The sequence below is a fragment of the Cyanistes caeruleus genome, chromosome 1, assembly GCF_971803275.1.
Source record: "Cyanistes caeruleus chromosome 1, bCyaCae1.hap1.1, whole genome shotgun sequence".
Lineage (NCBI taxonomy): Eukaryota > Metazoa > Chordata > Aves > Passeriformes > Paridae > Cyanistes > Cyanistes caeruleus.
Window position 1 is genome coordinate 124,923,179 of NC_141701.1, and position 17,372 is coordinate 124,940,550.

Sequence of the window (17,372 nt, forward strand, 5' to 3'; positions counted from 1 at the left end):
TCCCTGGACACGGATCCTGTAATTCCCCACGCAGGGAAAGGCACAGATTTCTCCAAACTGCGAGCCGACCTCCCCACCTAGTGGCAATGCTTCAGGACAGCGCTTGGAATTAAATCCCTGGGTTAAATTGTTAGGAAGCACAAATGCTCAGAATAATGCTGCGCTGGAATTAGAGCCACATAATTGCACGCTTCAGCACAGGTAACCCCTCCAAAAAAGTAACACATTTCAATGAAATCAGAGTTTGTGTATTGTCTGGCCCTTGTCTATCCTTAGTGTCTTTGACAGGTACTAATAGCTCATATTTATTCCCTACAAAAATCAACAAAGCTACTTAACATTCACTTGTATTCCCTAATTTAACTCCATGTGACAGAGTAATTTCAATTTACCTGTGCAAAAGAATGGGGTCATAATGCCTAACAATGTTTTGCAGTGACCAACACCAAAGGTATCATATTTTTACAAAACAGTAATCAAAGACACAACCACCTCATTATAGAAAAAATACTCTAAGCCCTGTATCCCACATTAATTAACCTGGAGTCAGATTTGGTGCATCACACTGATATTTGGCCTTATCACTAAGTCCAGTAACCTCTACCCACCAAGAACTTCTGTAATACTAATATACATTTTTTTATTTATCTTGCTTAGTTGGTTAGCTGAGAAAAAACTTAATGACCTGAAATTCATATTTTCATCTTCCCTGCTGCTTAAACACTAAGAATCACTGCCTAGATTATCACTGATCATGACACAGATGAACTTCATATTAAAGAAGCCTTGCACTTATGATTCTAAACAAAGAAATCTAGGATGATTTCCTGATAATTTAGTTGTGTTCAAGCCCAAATTTAAAGGAAATAATAAATTTTCCCTAAGTTCCAAAGATTTCTATCCATCTCACAAATGTGTATACTTAATTTTCTATTCTTGTTTTCTTGACTGATTGTTCCTGCTTCACTGGAGCTGTCTAGCTGCCTCTACAAATGCCTTGTATCGTCTACAGGGCTGATTTTGGATAGTGTGAACCACAGGCATGTGCTCTGCAATCTTCTTTTCCAAAACTGGTTTGTAGTGATATGGAACTCAATAATTTCATAATAATTTTAAACTGATCTCTCCTGCTTTTGCAAGAGGGAGCAGCCAAAACAATGACTCAACAGATATGCTAAAAGTTAGCAGGTTCCAGCACATTTACTAAATAAGAGAAAGAAAAACATTGACAGCGAGGAGAATCACTTTTCTGTAATATTTTATTATTTGGAATTTCAGACATGCATCATTCCTTTGTTTGAATGGATCTTCAAATTTATTCCTGATGAGATTTTTCTATTAATACCTGCATTTTATTGTGACTATCAAAGGAAAGTCCTTATTCTCAAGATTATGTGGTATGCAGGGTTAACAGAAAAGCCTGAAATCCCCAAGAACAAGAGGATATCAATCCTGAAAATAGAACATCAGAAAAAAAAAAATCTGCAATGAAAGTGGACATTCCAAGGTTGGGTTTTTATGTCCATTTTTGTTTACTGACTGAGCTTTTAAAAAGCTTTTTTGAGATGTTTCAACAGTTCTGTGTTCATCCACCTTTGACCAGTAATGCTGACAACCTCCTGGTGTCAGTATGGCTCTACTGCAATTCGACTCCCTTTGCAAAGCCCTGAATAGAGATAAAAAACTCCATCTTTGAGTATGACAGCTAAATACACTGGTTAGAGGTTGGGATGTCAGTTTGCTAGAGGAGCTACTTAGCAGCATAAAGCAGATTATTTCCTTACACACTGATCCTTTGCAAAAGTTCTTATTCTAGCAGCACTGTACTGTTGCCACAGTTCTGCTTATGAAGGAGATACCTTGATAATATTGTCTGTACAACATTACCAGCATGTAATTATTCTAGAAAAAATATGTTATTTGCCACTGTAAATATTTCATTTACTGTACAAAAATGAGAATAGCAGTAAAACAAACCCACCCCAAGACAGCTATGACTGTTCATGTTCCTTCACCTCAGAGCTTATTAGTCAAAAGCAGCAGCAGCTGAATTAAGATATCCTGAGGTACCACTTTTCTTTCACTTAAACAGAAGCAACATCCACTAAATTATGAGTCTCACTCACCAGTCACTTCCTAAACTGCAATCATTTATGCCCAAACATCAATCCAGAAGCACAGAGAAGACAGGAGGGCATGGCAGCTTTTGCTTGTGTGTACAAAAGCTGACTTTAATTTTCCTATAATCTGCCACATAACCAGATTTCTACTTAACCTGTTAGCAAGGAAATATGCTGGAGTGTTCTCTCTTCTGTTTTTTTAGCTTGTCCCCTCTCTCTTGTAAAATGATAGACAGAATTTCTCCCTCTTTTTACAGCAAATTAGGAAGCAAATGAAAGAGAACTGGCAGGTTGTTCTTGCACATTAATTGGAAGGGGTGAGAATAAATATTGCTATGTGAAAAAAGACATAGATTTAAGGAAAGTAGAATCCTGAAATTATCTAATAATTGAGAGAAAGAATAGAAGTTCTCTTCCTTGAAACCCTGAAGCCACCCTCAATCCAGAGCTCCCACCAGCTTTCCCAGGCCTGTTTTGTCCTTTATCCTCCAAAGCAATACCAAACTTAACCACAATACTGAGACACATTAAATAAATTTTGGGACAGCCAATTGGAATGGAACATCTTGTGCTTCTGTTTCATTGACATAAATTAATTTTGAGATAAAAATTATTGTTACAAGTGCTGTACTGGTTTCAGCTGGAGCAGGGTTAAATTTTCAGACATTCCATACAATAGATCAGACCGTAAAGAACTTTAAGCTCCTTTTAAGATAGCAGCATAGCAGACAAGGCTTAGTCAAACTTCTGTGGTAATGAGTCTACTATTTCTGGATGTTAACAAGTCCCTCTTTCTCATACTGCTGCACTATACCATGAATGTGACAACACAAGTACTTTCTGAGGTGTTTCTACACTGCTCTCCATGAAACAATGTTTTAAAATCCTCTTTGCATTACTCTCAGAATCTACTTATCAAAATTCCATAGCAATAAAGTTTTAATCCTGAATAACAACTCATAGGATGATGGCTGTTTCATGGGAAGAGTGGATAGCACTGGGAGAAGTAAGATGTCTTTTGGCTTTAAAACAAGCTTAGGACCATTTTAAATACTGCAAATGGATAATGTGTTTGCTCTAAGGAGCACTGTGTACAAATAAGTCTTCTAAGTTTAGTTGTACCTCAATACTTTTAACCATCATACCTGTAGATTGATTTACATTTCTGGGTTGGTTTCTTAGTTTTATTACCCGGAAAACAGAAGACACTTTGGCATTTAACAAGCTAGCCAGGGACTTTTGTTGGTATAACACGCTGATGGCTTTATCACAAGGATTTTGATATACTAAGACAAACTTCTGTGACAAAATACTGTTTCTGATAGATCAATTTTCCAAAGTGACTTTAGTAATAGCTTTAGCAATACATTTATGCAGCAGGAGATTGTTAGACTATCAGAAGATACAGAGTTTGGAATTATTTTTTTTCCCTTCTATGAAGTAAAATTATAGTAGATGGTTCACTGAAGCATTAATATTGTCTCAGAAGCCACACAGAAAGCTTGAATGAAACTATAGAATAATTAGTACTTCCAAGAGGAAGATGATGAAAGTTTCATGAAGGTACAGTCACAGTTGAGTATGTTCATTTGGACTTCAAAACAAGTCAAACGTTTGTTCATCTCAAGTAATCCTACATGATTATATGAAATTTTTGTTCCTACATAACTCAGTTAATCTGCTGGGATTTCTGTCAAAACTGCTGTAGTTGATGTTACATAAAACATACCTTATATAGTAAAGTTCATGCTCGCAAGTATAATGAAACTGAAGGAAAAACACTGCATTGCCTATGGTTAAGTGACAAGTGGCTGGTATGAGAGAAGTGATTTAAAATGCCAGAAATTGGAAAATGTATTGCTAAGAACAGTGGGATAGACATAATTGAGGTTGGAAGGAATATAGGCCTCTCTTGTTTTTAAATTGAAATCATAGAAACTCAGCTCTTTTGACATTTTTGTAATATAAATTATATTTTCTCTCTCACATTCACTATATACGTATGCTTCTAGTTCTGCAAATTCATCCATTATTCTTGGACTGCTTTTTTAGTTTGCCTAAGGTACCACATTGTCATTACATATAAGCAGAAATTCAAAGCTAATCAAAGTGAAATCTGTTTTTCATTTCCAACCTAAAAAATTTTTCAATCTAATGGTCTACCCATGATTCAGCTGGAACCTCCAAATTTTTATACTGATTTTTAAAATGAGTAATCTAAGAAATTTTGAACCTAGCTTGTGCAAACTCTCTCTCCATCAGCCTTTAAATTCTTCTCAATGAAATAGAGATATTCAGAGATTCTGCCACAACCATCCAAGCAGCAGGGTCACCTTTAGAATTTTGTGCTGCCACCTCACATTTGTCATCTCAATCTTTCCAACTGTGAAAATCTGTTTTATGACACCCTTTAAGTTCATCAGTAGAAATACCAGTCTCAGTAGATATAGTCTTTAGTGCAGTTTCACTCCAATCATCTCTTGCTCCTAACTCTCAGAAAAGCCAATTTTCTTACATGGAGTCCATTGATAGGGATAAAATCTAAAGATGTTTGGGAATCAAAAGTGTTTCATCCACTTTCATGTAATGGTTCATGTTAACGAAATGGTTCACTGTCCCTGCTGGATCCCTGGACCTGAGAGCTGATCTATCTCATGTGTGTTAGCCTGGATGGAATAAATATATCCAAAGAATACAGAGAGAAAAGGCATTTATATTAACAGAAGCTCTGTCTACAGAGATCTATAAAAAAATCAATTTCCTATTTAACTTTTTTAGTCTTTTTTTCTTTGTTTTAGCTAATCTTAATATTAAGCTTTGTATGGTTCTTCTAAGGAAGAAGTCCCATGTGAGACTTTAAACAGCTACTATCATTTCTAGAGAGTTTGGGATAAACTAGCATGCTTGTTGTAAAGTCCTTTATTTCCTTTGAGGAAAACACCAAAAGAAAAAAAAAAAAAAAAAAGAAAATTTATCAAATAGAAGAAGATTCAAATATTATGAAGGTATTCTCTGGTGTCAATGACTTGGTGTGGCCTCTGGCCTCCAGTGACAATTCACTGTGGAGGGACAGAACAGCACAGCCATGCTCATAAATAACAAATCTGCATTAATGTCAAGGTTGCTTTGACCCTCACTCAGCATTGCTGTCTGTCACAAGATGCTGTTTTGATTAGCTAACCTAGACCCTATGGTTAAAGAGAGAAACCATGAACCCTCCCCTCCTTAAAAGGAGGTTTTTTTAAAAATCAAGAAACAGTGTGAGAATAAAGACACCATCATGTCAAGCATAGATCTCATGCATCAGCTGCTCCTCATTTTTCTTCTTAAACTGGAAAGGTTTATCACCTGGTTCCTGATTGCAGCTTGATGGTAGTCATCCACAGTTGAGTGGGATAAGAGCCCAGGGAGCTGAATGGTTCAAGAAATTGCAGAGGAATTAACCTTTTCAAACCAAAAATAGAGTGAGTCATGGCAGAGGAGAATTTAAAAGATAGAAAAATGGAGTAGCTTGTTCTGATACTTCTTTAAATGTTATTTCCAGCACACTACTTTTGGTCTATTTGGTTCAAGTTCCATGGTCCCCTTAGCTATTTGAAGCAGTTCCATCCATGGACTATATTAATATAGTAGTACATTACTTTGAACAAGCTCTGCTTTTTGTCTTGAACTTTTGCTGTGTTGCATAAACAACTTCTTAGAAAAGAGACTAATCTGGACTTCTCCTGGATTGGATATTAGGAGCACAGACCCAAGGCATAAAGATGAGAGGCCTCCATGTGAGCCTACAGACCTACCAATCCTGTTTATAATTACACTTGGGCCTGATGCAATTCCCAACAACTTCACCAGACTGAGGATGATTTATGAATCTTCAAGAATGCCTCTGTTCTCTGAAGTATGTTTCAGAAAGCCCAGACATTTTTATTTTTGGTATTTTGTTCAGAGTAAAAACGTCTTTAATAATTTTTAAAAGGGGTATTTCCAGATTTAAAAGTTGAGGGCTATGAAGATAATACCTAAGTGCATTTTTATTCTTCCTATGATGTTCCCATTTTAAGCATCAAAGCTGTAATGTAGCTGAAGGAAAAGTACACGCTACAGTAAAAATATTGGCTCTCAAAATGTGCAGTAGCTCTTCCCTCTCCTCTGTAGACAGGCTTGCTATAAATAAAACATCTTTTGCCACTGCAGCATTTCTTCCACTGTAAAGAACATTCACATGAAATTTTTACTGCATCTTGGATAGTGTAAAGCTCTGGCATAGTGTTCCAAATGAGTAATTCCATTATAATTAATCCACGAGGGATGTGCTTACTCCAGAACTGCTGGCCTTTTGATCTCAAAGAATATAACACCATTGTACTATGGATGCCTCAAAGGCTACAGTGTTTAAATACTACAGACCTTATGTCTACTGCCTCTTTAAAATCCAAGGATTTGAAAGGTCAGGACTGCAAAGTATTAGAATACATAAAAATAACCTAAATACTATCTAATAGTAAAGGGAATTTTGTAATTGTGTGCTAAAAATACGTACATGTGGGAATATATGAACTCATTTCAGGTTTTATTATTTAAATCAAGACATATAAAATATTTTGTAAAAATATGCACGTCCTTTTTCAACCATGAGAAAATGTTTTATTTGAAGAAGAACACAGAAAACTGGAGTTATTGATTTGACAATATATTTGTCTTCTTACAAGTGTGGCTAATAGGTCCTTTAGAAATCTGGCCATAAAGCATATTACAGCAAATAGAACCACTGCTTCTAAGGCAGATTGCTCTGAAGTTCAAGATTAGTAGAAGGAAAAATGTCCAGGCTGACTTATCTGTTTTAAATTGCTGAAATATTTTAGAATTCTTACAGGTGACAAAAGAAAAAAAAAATCTCTGCGGGCTGCTGTGTTAGTGTTGGGGGTGTTTGTTTGCATTGTATCTTTCTGAAGAAAAGATGAGGCAAGTAAAATCCAAAGTCAATTCTTGCAATAAAATGAGAGATACTAAATAACACAGTACTTAAAGGTTTCCTAGCCTCTAAGTTTTTCAAAAGTGCATGCACGGATTTAGCTTTTGAATCTGTTTTGTTCTTTAGGGGACATCTGGACTTTATTATTTTATTTATTAATTTTGGTGGTTGTTAATGAATATGTTGAAGGAAACAAATGTTACAAGTCTCCAGTATCTGTACACCCTTAAACACTAGTACACTACTGAACACTAATGCACTACTAGTGATGCCTTCTAGTTTTGATATATTGATATACTTCATCATACTTTTTAAGATAAATAAACTGCAGTAAACTGATACTATTTAAGTAAACAGGAATACCAGAAGGTAACAATATCTCTAATTTGAAAAATTGTATTTTACCCCTTTTATTGAGAGTCAGATGTAACTATTATCAAAGCTTTTAATTTCTTGAGAGAAAAAAATTATTTTATGGCCCTCACTTGGAGGAAAACATGAAAAATGTTTTATCTGCCAAAGGCAAATGAACAGCGACAAGAAGAGATCTTCTGCCTCCCCCTTTAGCCTTGAAATGGGACAGTTTCTGAAATCTGTTGGGAGAAGCATCACTGAGGGGACACACTTAAAATCTGTCATGAGGTATTTGGCCTCCCTGAGCTGAGGCATGGATTGCTCTGTATACCATATGTGCCTTTTTCCATACTGCCTGTATCTGCTTTCCCTGATTGCTCTTGCCCGTACGCTGAAGACATACATCACACTTGGCACGGCAAAAGCAATTAAATGCTTGGTATTCCCTTTGCCTCAGGTTTGGTACTTTGGTGCCAAGGGTTTGACTTGCACCCCACCTCTGCTCATCTATCTTCCAAGAGTGCTCTCAGTAGTTTAAAATTCAATCTAGTTTGAATTATTCATGCTCAGTGCATCAGTGACTGCTATATAATTCACCAGCCTCGTCAAACAAGAGCGGTAGGGAAAGGAGGTCAGCCTCACATACAACTTCATGTGCTCCGTACTCTGGAGCACAGGGGCAGCACACACCTTAGGACAGTACAGCACAAAGTGCTGTTTGCATCCAGAGAATTGGATGAGGTACTCTTGCTCTCCAACTAAAAGATCTCTTTGTTTGTCTATGCAGTGTCCCAGAAGGGCCAGTCTGCTACAAATGGTATTGGACTGACAGTCTATCATAAAAAACACTTTTTCAGCTAAAAAAGAAACAAACATACTCCCTTGAGAGACAGAGTACATGCAGCAGGACTGCAAATATCTACCTTTTGGCCTGCCCATTTGTCACTATGCTAGATTGTAGACATTGTCTCCAGCATTCAAGCAGCTTCAACTCCCAGCACATTAGTCCTTGATGAAATTAGAGAAACCAGTAAAGTTTACTGTGTAATTATCTAATTAAGAAGGCACCTTTAGAGCAAAAGGGCCTTTCAGATAACTCAAATACGAAAGTTTAATGAATATAAGCTCTCTCTGATACTCCAACTTTCCCCCTGCTTCCCACCCCCTCAAATGAGTATATTATTGTAGGAGATTTACAAGCCCTTCCAAAATGAGGTTTGCAGTTGAACTGTGGGCATAATTTTATCTGCCACTATAAAAAACTCCATTCTTACACAACGCAGTACCTGCACCTTTAAGATTCATTTATTGTAAAAGAATGGCTTGTAATATTGCTTCCAGTAAAAGAAGCAGGATGTAAAATTCTTCCTAAAGTGCTCAGTCTGGTACGATACTCAAAATAAATAGTAAAGACATGGCCAGGGAGTGGAAAAGATCCAAATTTCACTAATGAGGTCTGTTTTCTGGTTACTCTTTATTAGGGGTAACTACAAAATCAACAGGAGAACAAAAAACTAAGCATCCTGCTAGAAGTGTATAAATAACCCCTTCTTCACCTTGTTAAGCCTATAGCAGGCAGACCACAGGTAATTTGCCTGCATCCCTACCATATTTTACAAAACCAATTTATTCTCTGCTTTGAGTCTTGAATTATGTAAGCCTTCCTAGTAGTTTACCTCAAAACCAGACATAGCTGACATTTTCCTCCCAGAAGAACAAAGTTGTTATTTTATCAGTGCCAGCTGTATTCACTGGCTTAGAAAAGCAAAGGCAGTGTTGGGTCATGAGGTCTCAGAAACAAAAATGCGGGGCAGCTTGTGATCTCAGCACAAGCCTGAAGAAACATGGGTCTGGACATGCTGATGTAAGCAGTTTGCTGTTAGCAACTGGGACACTAATTTAAGACATCTTCAGCAAACCTTATTTGTCCTCCTCCCTGCTCCTCTCTCAGGTGTTTCTGAGACTCTCTTGTACTCAATCCTTCCATTCAGTGCTTCAGGGCACAGGATTTTCCATCAGATTCCTGATTTCTCCATTGCCAAGGTGACTGATGAGACATTCTTGATGCTTCCTTCCACTTTTTACTCCCTGCTAAGACGTTTTCTGCCCTCTCAACAGCCAGCCTGTAATCTATAATTTCTCTTTCCTTCCTGTCTGCATTTTGAAAGTTTTCCTACAGATATTCTGACATTAGAATGATTTCTCTAACAAAATTTGTTCTCTTTGTCCTTATGCTACCCTCTCAGCTGAAGAACTTGACTACTCCCATTTACACTGAATCTGCAGTTTCAGTAGGAGACATATTCTCCCACCTAAACTCTCTCCCAGTTATGGTATTTTTAGCTCTGCCACAAGTCTCTTAAGTTTCTGTCAAAAGAAATATGTTCCTTTGTAAGGTTCCTTTGTCATTATTCTTTCCTTCTCACAGAAAAAAATATTTTTTTAAAATTTATTATCTCATCTTTTGTTTCTAATTCTATCTCTTCCAAGTTTCATTATGCTCACAGATTGTTTCTTACATCACAGTCTTTTTGTACTTTGTTCTAATTCTAAGCAGAAATAAAAAAAAACAACAAAACTTCTGGGCAATAAAGGATCCTCTCCTGACATCTTTAATCTTTCATCCATGTATTCCAAACTCAGAAGAATGCATCATCTCTAGTGATGATAGAAAATAAGCCTTATGTGACACAACCACCATTCACAGGCACTCTTCTGCCAAGAAGGACAGGATCTGATGTGAAAGCTCCTAAGGGAGTAGCAGAGTTGGATAAGATGGGACATTTATTTATTTACATGGGTTTGAAGGACCTGTTAATTAAATTACAGTTCCTTTTTACCCACTCCTGTATATGATTTATAACATTTAAAGGCACATCTGTTCTATAACAGGTCAACTTCTCGAGCTTAGCAGTTTTATCACTCTGACACTAATTTCCATATTTCAGCTCCATAATCACAGGATATATGTGAATTTTTCAGAAGAAACCTCTAGTTAATCCAGTGCAACACATGTGGATGTGTAACTAAGAGTACATGCAGAGAAATCATACACTGCAACCTGAAATAAAGTACCATTTGAATGAACATAACGAATAAACTTATGGCTTGCAGCTGGCAAATGAAAATACATACTTGAATAAAATCCCACATCTGTCCTTTTAATATGAGTATATCATCTTTTTAAAAATCATAGGTGACACCTTTAAGAGATTTAACTGGTGATTTAATTTCTAGACTGACTATAGTAAATCAGATAATGCTAAGAGGAGGCCAGCTCCTCAAGCCAGTTATTCCAATATTAATGTCATTGGCAGGGTTAATTAAAACAAAATTTTTGCCTTAAATAAACAGAGCTATGAAAATTATTTTCATACCCTTTCTTGTGTTATCAGTCTCTAATTTAAGACCAGAGGTGGGGAAGAGAAAATCAATTGTTATGAAGCTGCAATTTGTGATGACGTATTACATTTTAAAGGTACTTAGACATACTAGTCACTGAAGAAAAGCAGTATTTAAACTCACTCACTTCGCAGGAAGGTGCTACACAGCAAGAGGAGTCAAAGCTGTATATTCCAAGATTCATTTCTGTGTTTTCTTCATACGTTGTCTTAATAATGTTTTCTCTTCTCAAAGGTATGTTTTGGCACTAAAAATGTTTTTGAAACAGCATTTGCAGAATATCCTGGGTATATCAAGCGAAATCAGAAGGAAGGACTAGGAAAAAAATGAACCAACCCTCCTTTAAAGAAAAGCTTATCTTCATAATACTAAAATACTTCATTAATTTATTCAGGTTTCATCATGCATTTCACACCAAAAATTACTTTTTTTTTCTAGACTAAGCCAGACTAGTCTAAAATTTTTAAGAAATTTCCTTTTCTTTTTATGTAGCTATGCTATATTATGGATGGACTGCCTCATTTTTAATAAACATGACACAAGGAATGTCAAATTGCTTTTAATTTCATGCAATATAATATTGAAAACTCATTGACATGGTTTATATCCATATTAAGGCCCACAACCCTGCTTAGTTTCCTGAAGAACTTTTTTCCCAGCACAATGTATTTCCAGTTTGTAACAGACACACTTCTTTATTAAACAAACCTCTCACCTTCTCATTTTTCCTACAGCATTTCCACTTGTCCTTGTCTTCTCATGTACTCCACTCCACACCCAAGACAGTTACATTATTAGTGTCCTCTTCTAATACTTTTAAAGCAGTGACTTGGCATTTGTCCAGCTAAATGAACAGCAAGTTTCAGTCAAAATCTTGATGTCAGGTCCAGACACGTAAGCTAGTGGGATCATATTCCCCAAGAGAACTGACAGCACAAATCTTTACATGGCATATATTTTTGAAAAGCAAGGAAAGCTCTTATTATCTTCATTGTGGAAAAGTAAAACCCAAACTCACTTGCATTAAGTTTTTTCAGCACACCAGTAGCTGAGACTGTATCCTCCATGCAATTATACTAATTTCCTCATCTTATTTATAAATAAAGCATATTAAAATCACAGATAATAGAAGACTTTATATTAGTGGATTTAAAATTAACTATTTTAGAAAAAAAATATTTTTAAAAAACATTGATACAAGTCATTACAGAGTTTTAAGAATTTGAGAGTGTTTAGAATATTAAGGGACAAAAGTGACATGACATTTTATTAACTGAAAAATTGACAAGAGAAATAGTTGTTCGAACAATCATGGCAAATTTTTTTTTTTTATTCATTTTGGCAAGATTCACTAACAATGAAGCAAAAAAGCAGATTCTTAAATAGAATTTTAGGCCACCATTTAAAAATTCCAGATAAAATTCAGTCATACCTGGTTTATGGATATGACTGAATAATCCTGTAAACAGTCATGATTTCTGGCTGGATTGTACATTTTTCACATAATTAGATAGTAGAAGTCTATACAGAGTTTACAGAGATACATTAAAAATGCAAGCTATTCTCGAATATACTGTTCTCCTAGAGATAACCCAACTATAAGCAGGTTGACACGATCTCTTCCATAGGATCAGAGTGAGAAGGGGTAAGAGAAAATATCTGTTGACTCCTTCAGTGCAGTGCCTCTAGGTACCTCTTTGGAAGAGGGATCTAAAAGTCCTTTGTAAGACAGACTGCTCCCACATCAGACCACCTGTTCCAACACAGTCAGGGCCTTACTTCTTGACACAACTGTGATCAGCTGCACCACTTCACTCCGGTTGCATTACTAACCTTGCTACTGAGGGGATGGGGTTCTGTACCACCAGTTAGCAAATGCTTCACACACAAGATCCTTTGGGGCATGAGAAGATGGTTAGGGGTAGATGAGCTCCACCATTAAGTTTGTGTATTTGTTCTTCCTTTTACTAGGACACACGTGACTGCTCTGAGCACAACTGTTCCATTAGGGTAATTGCATAGCCAGCCAATACCACTAATCACTGATCAATATCACTGCTTAAGCATGGGATGAAGGCCAGATTACCCTAAAATGCAGGCAACCAGCTCTTACATTGCAAACCTTCCTGTCTCTGCTGACTGTTGAATTCTTGCATTTCTGTAAAATCCATCTTACTTTCTGACTTGTGCTTTGCATTCAAAAACTGACCACAGCAAAAATCAATGCCAGCCTATTAGAGGCTGAATCTGAAATTATTTAGGAACTGTCACAGAAAAGAAAAAAATTCTTCTTAGGCAACTGCTTGTCATTGAAAACCATCACAGGCACAAGGTACTTCCTTTCATTTAAGCACTGCAGCTATATTATGCAACATCTTCTGATTCTCAAAATGTCAGCAATACATTTGGACCCATATTCACTCTCAGTCAATAGAAATAAGAGACGAGAATTTCTGCAGCAATATTTTGTTCACCAATCTTAGAAACATTCACATACAATGAACATGGTTTCAGCTGCCAATATACTGCTTTTTCTAAGAAAAAAAGAAAAGTTTTGGAAAAGTTAATATAAATTATGAAAAAATTAAATTATAAAAATCTGTGGGCAGACTTAATATGTTTCCTCAATGGTCTTTGTTCCCAAGTATTACACTAAATAGAGAAGAATTTCTCAGTGGGTTGTGCAGAAGAGTTCAGCCTTTTAAATTAGGCAAAATGCATAATTCAGTGCTGGAATATTATAAACACATATATTTGCACAACACGTATTGTGCATAATAGTTAATTTATATATTATGCATAGTAGTTAACTTACACATGCAAACCCCATTCAGGTCTATTTATGTGCACTGATCCTTATTGTGGAAGCAATGAAGAAAATATCAACATACTTACATGAATTGTGTTTCTGAAATTGAGGAGTATGAAGGAGATTAAAATAAATCCCCTGATTAGCAGAAATAACAAAAACAGGCAGAATTTCAAATGTGCATCTCTGGACACTGTGAATGCCAAGAGATAGGTGTAAAATTAAGATACCATAAGGTTAATAGAAGAGGCAGGTTACTACACAGTATGACTGAGAACAAAAAGCATTCTTGGTTTGTGCCCACAATTATATATATATATGTAATATGACTAATGTCTAGCAATTCTAATATTGTAACTATTTCAAAGACTCTTGTGACAGCACGTAGAAAGTGATAGAAAGTGATATAGTCATCTTTTTCCTTCCCATCTTAAGCACAAATTCCATTTGAAGTAATCAAAGCAAAGCATGCTTTAAAAGAAATGGATCATGTTCTTATAGCAGTTTTTGTTCTTATAGCATAATTTACATTTATTATCTATGAGTCCTTGATAAACAGGAATAAAAAATGTCTAAGAGGCAGACACTTATCTTTTACCTATTTTTTAAAGATATCTATCATTCTCCAATAAAATTTAAATAATGATGAATGCTCCTCTCCCTGAAGCCTTCCTATGATCTCTGCCAAATACAGTGCAAAATGCTGGCTGATGGTCATCCCTCTGGCACTGGCAATATTCTTCCAGCAGGAAACCAACAGCAAAGTATTTTCAAACCCTTTTAAAATTCTAACATACATACTTTGCAAAAGAACACAAACTTTAGTTAATAAATCACAAGACATATCAATTAAAAGACACCATAGATGTAGGAAACCATTACAGTTTTTAACTGCAGGAATTACAGCTCAGGTTTGTACATTGGAGAAGGAGTTCTGTCACTCCACCCACATTGCTCACAATGGTAACGGGGTCAAAGGGCAAAAGCCAATGAATACTAAGGGAAAAAAATATCTGGAGGTGGAGGTGTCACTTCTTTTAGTATAAACAGTGAATAAAAATCAAGGCTCTTTAATGTAAGCATATTTGTTCAAATTAGGAATACAACAGCATGGGTCAGTGAAACCATGCCTCAAACTGACCAGAGATGAGAATGGATGGAAGGCAGGAGACACAGAGTCAGGGTCATACATGGATCTTCAAAAGCATGTTGTATTTTCTCCCAAGCATTTTAAATAATCCCTTCTCCCTATTCACATTCAGACTGTTACAACCATCATGTTTGCCTTCAAGCTCTTTTCAGTTCAACACTGTGCATATCATATCTACTTCAAGCACTGCTGCTAATTGTTATATTTATTATGATGCTTTGAATTAATGCTTTCACCTCCACATCATGTTAAGCAGCCCTCCACAACCACAAACCAGTAATTAACGTAGACACAAAGAGAACACACTGGTAACACAGCTTTTCTGAGTTGTCCCTGAAAGACAGATGTGCAGCAAACCAATTTCACTTTGAAATAAAGTGATCAGGTAGATTTCAGAGGAATTCATACAAGTAAAAAAAAAAAGTAAATCTCAATGAGATATTAATAGAAATTTCTACACCTAAAGTAAGTTGTGAACTGACGCAGGATGATAAATTTCATTCTCTATTAAATTATTTCTATGAAACATTCCTGAAAGGCTGTGAACTCTTCCACATTCTTTACTTCATTCTTTACTCAGTTCAATATAGAATGCTAAAAAGAGAGGAAGTCTTCTGATACATTCTATATGACTTGTAAAGAGAAGAAAAAATATGCCTCATGAGAGTCAGGGGCTTATTGACTGTATAAAGTGTTGTGACTGCATTATTTTCTGGATGTAAACCAAGTCTCTTGGTCTTCCAGTTTAATCCTTTCCCAGCTGAAATCACTATGGAGCAACAACATGAAAAGAAAATATTTCTTACTGAAAATGTGAAAATGTATGAACAAAAAGAATACCAAAACAAATCCAAACCAAAGCAAAGCAAACACCCCTCCTTCCCCTGAAGGATACAATAGTATTTAGCAAGTTGTAGGTAAAAGTATGAACTATTGGGTAGAAAACAATATTCTGGAGATGAGAAGTTTCTAGTGAGACCTTATTTCAGCCTTCCAGTACTTGAAGGGAGCATACAAGAGACCTGGAAAGGGATATTTTACAAGAGCATTCAGTGACAGGATAAAGGAAATGGCTTTAAACTGAAAGAGGGTAGATTTAGATTAGACATTAGGAAGAAATTCTATACAGTGAGGGTGGTGAGGCACTGGAACAGACCCTGACCAGAGAAGTTGTGGATGCCCCATCCCTAGAAGTGTTCTAGAGCAGGTTGGATTGAGGTTTTGGGCAACCTGGTCTAGTGGAAAGTGTCCCTGACCATGGTGGGTAGCTTGGAATACAATGGTCTTTAAGGTCCATTCCAACCCCAACCATTCTATGATTCAGAAGTTGCCTAAGAGGTTGAATATACTTGTTGATCCCATTGAAAACTAAACCCTTTTTCCTGATTAAGAGTTACTACTACACACAATTGCTTGAACCAATGCATGGAGAGCAGGTACATCATGCAACCAAGACAGCCCTCTAAGTAAGGGTTACAATATTTGTTCTGCTGTAACTTGTGGTGAAACCACATGCTAAACTATAGAAAAGCATCTTGTGGTCTGAGACAGCCTCCTTTACTCTTACGAAATACAAACAGGCTGGTTCTGCTGCTGCTGGAAATTGGTTATGCTGCATTAAAATCTAGCAATTCTTCTATTTATTTTTTGCTTGTGCCTTTTTATTAGGCTGTCCCAGAGCACTTTAGGAGTCAAACCTGTAAATGTCTCTTATTCTAAAATAAACAGCACTCAGCATGACACAAATGACATTTTGTGAGGCTCCAGGAGGGAGTAAAGTAGCGCTGCCACAGAGTTCCCTCTTCCTCTCTAAATGTCATTACTCTGTTTGATATACTAACATAAATCACTTATCCAGTTGGACAGCACAGCAGGTCACTCTAGAAGGGATTTCAGATAATGAAATATGTTTCACACACATAAACACAAACTACAAAGCAATGCCAAATGGTTCCTAATGCTTTACTTACTAAGCACTCCCTTTGCCAGGTTTATTGTTCATGTACATAATAAACTTGATTGTATGCTGCTGCAGCCTTGTTTATTGGTTCAACCACTCAAATTCCTTCCATATTCATTTTGGTGTTCATCATTTTTCTGTCCACATGTTGTATAGAATCCAAACAGTTGAAACAATATTATGTGCACACTTGGTGGAGTACATATGAGGAATACACTGAGGTTATTTTCCTGTACCTGTTAAGGGCAGAACAAAAAGATCGCAAAGAGTATTAAACTGCAGCCCAGTAGTTTTCTGTGAGATTTAGGAGTTCTATTCAATCTTTTATCAGATAAATCAGAAATACAGAAACATCTATGGATACACATATGCATCAATGAATCAATACCATTCAAATACAGGTCAATTGTATCAATCTCTTTTGTCACACAAACTGTCAGAATCCAGAAATGACAGACAAAAAACCAATTTCCACCATTAACATTCACTGGTAGCATTAAAAAAAAAAAAGAAAAGAACAAACAACAAAAATCAAAAGCCAACACCCCCAAATAGTTCAACAGAAAAAGCATGTGATGTGTTATTCGTTGGCCTATGTGGCTGCC

The 17,372-nt window shown here is 36.3% G+C and overlaps 1 long non-coding RNA gene across 1 annotated transcript in view; it reads right to left on the minus strand.

Annotated features, from left to right (window-relative positions):
- LOC111924268 (uncharacterized) overlaps window positions 1–17,372 on the minus strand; it is a 301,030-nt gene that overhangs the window by 40,574 nt on the left and 243,084 nt on the right. The window contains exons 3-7 of the long non-coding RNA XR_015277715.1: window positions 16,778–17,003; window positions 13,744–13,850; window positions 11,564–11,692; window positions 10,976–11,163; window positions 8,370–8,454 (exon numbers count right to left, since the gene is read on the minus strand). This is a non-coding gene — a long non-coding RNA (uncharacterized LOC111924268). The remainder of the gene's footprint in view (window positions 1–8,369; window positions 8,455–10,975; window positions 11,164–11,563; window positions 11,693–13,743; window positions 13,851–16,777; window positions 17,004–17,372) is intronic.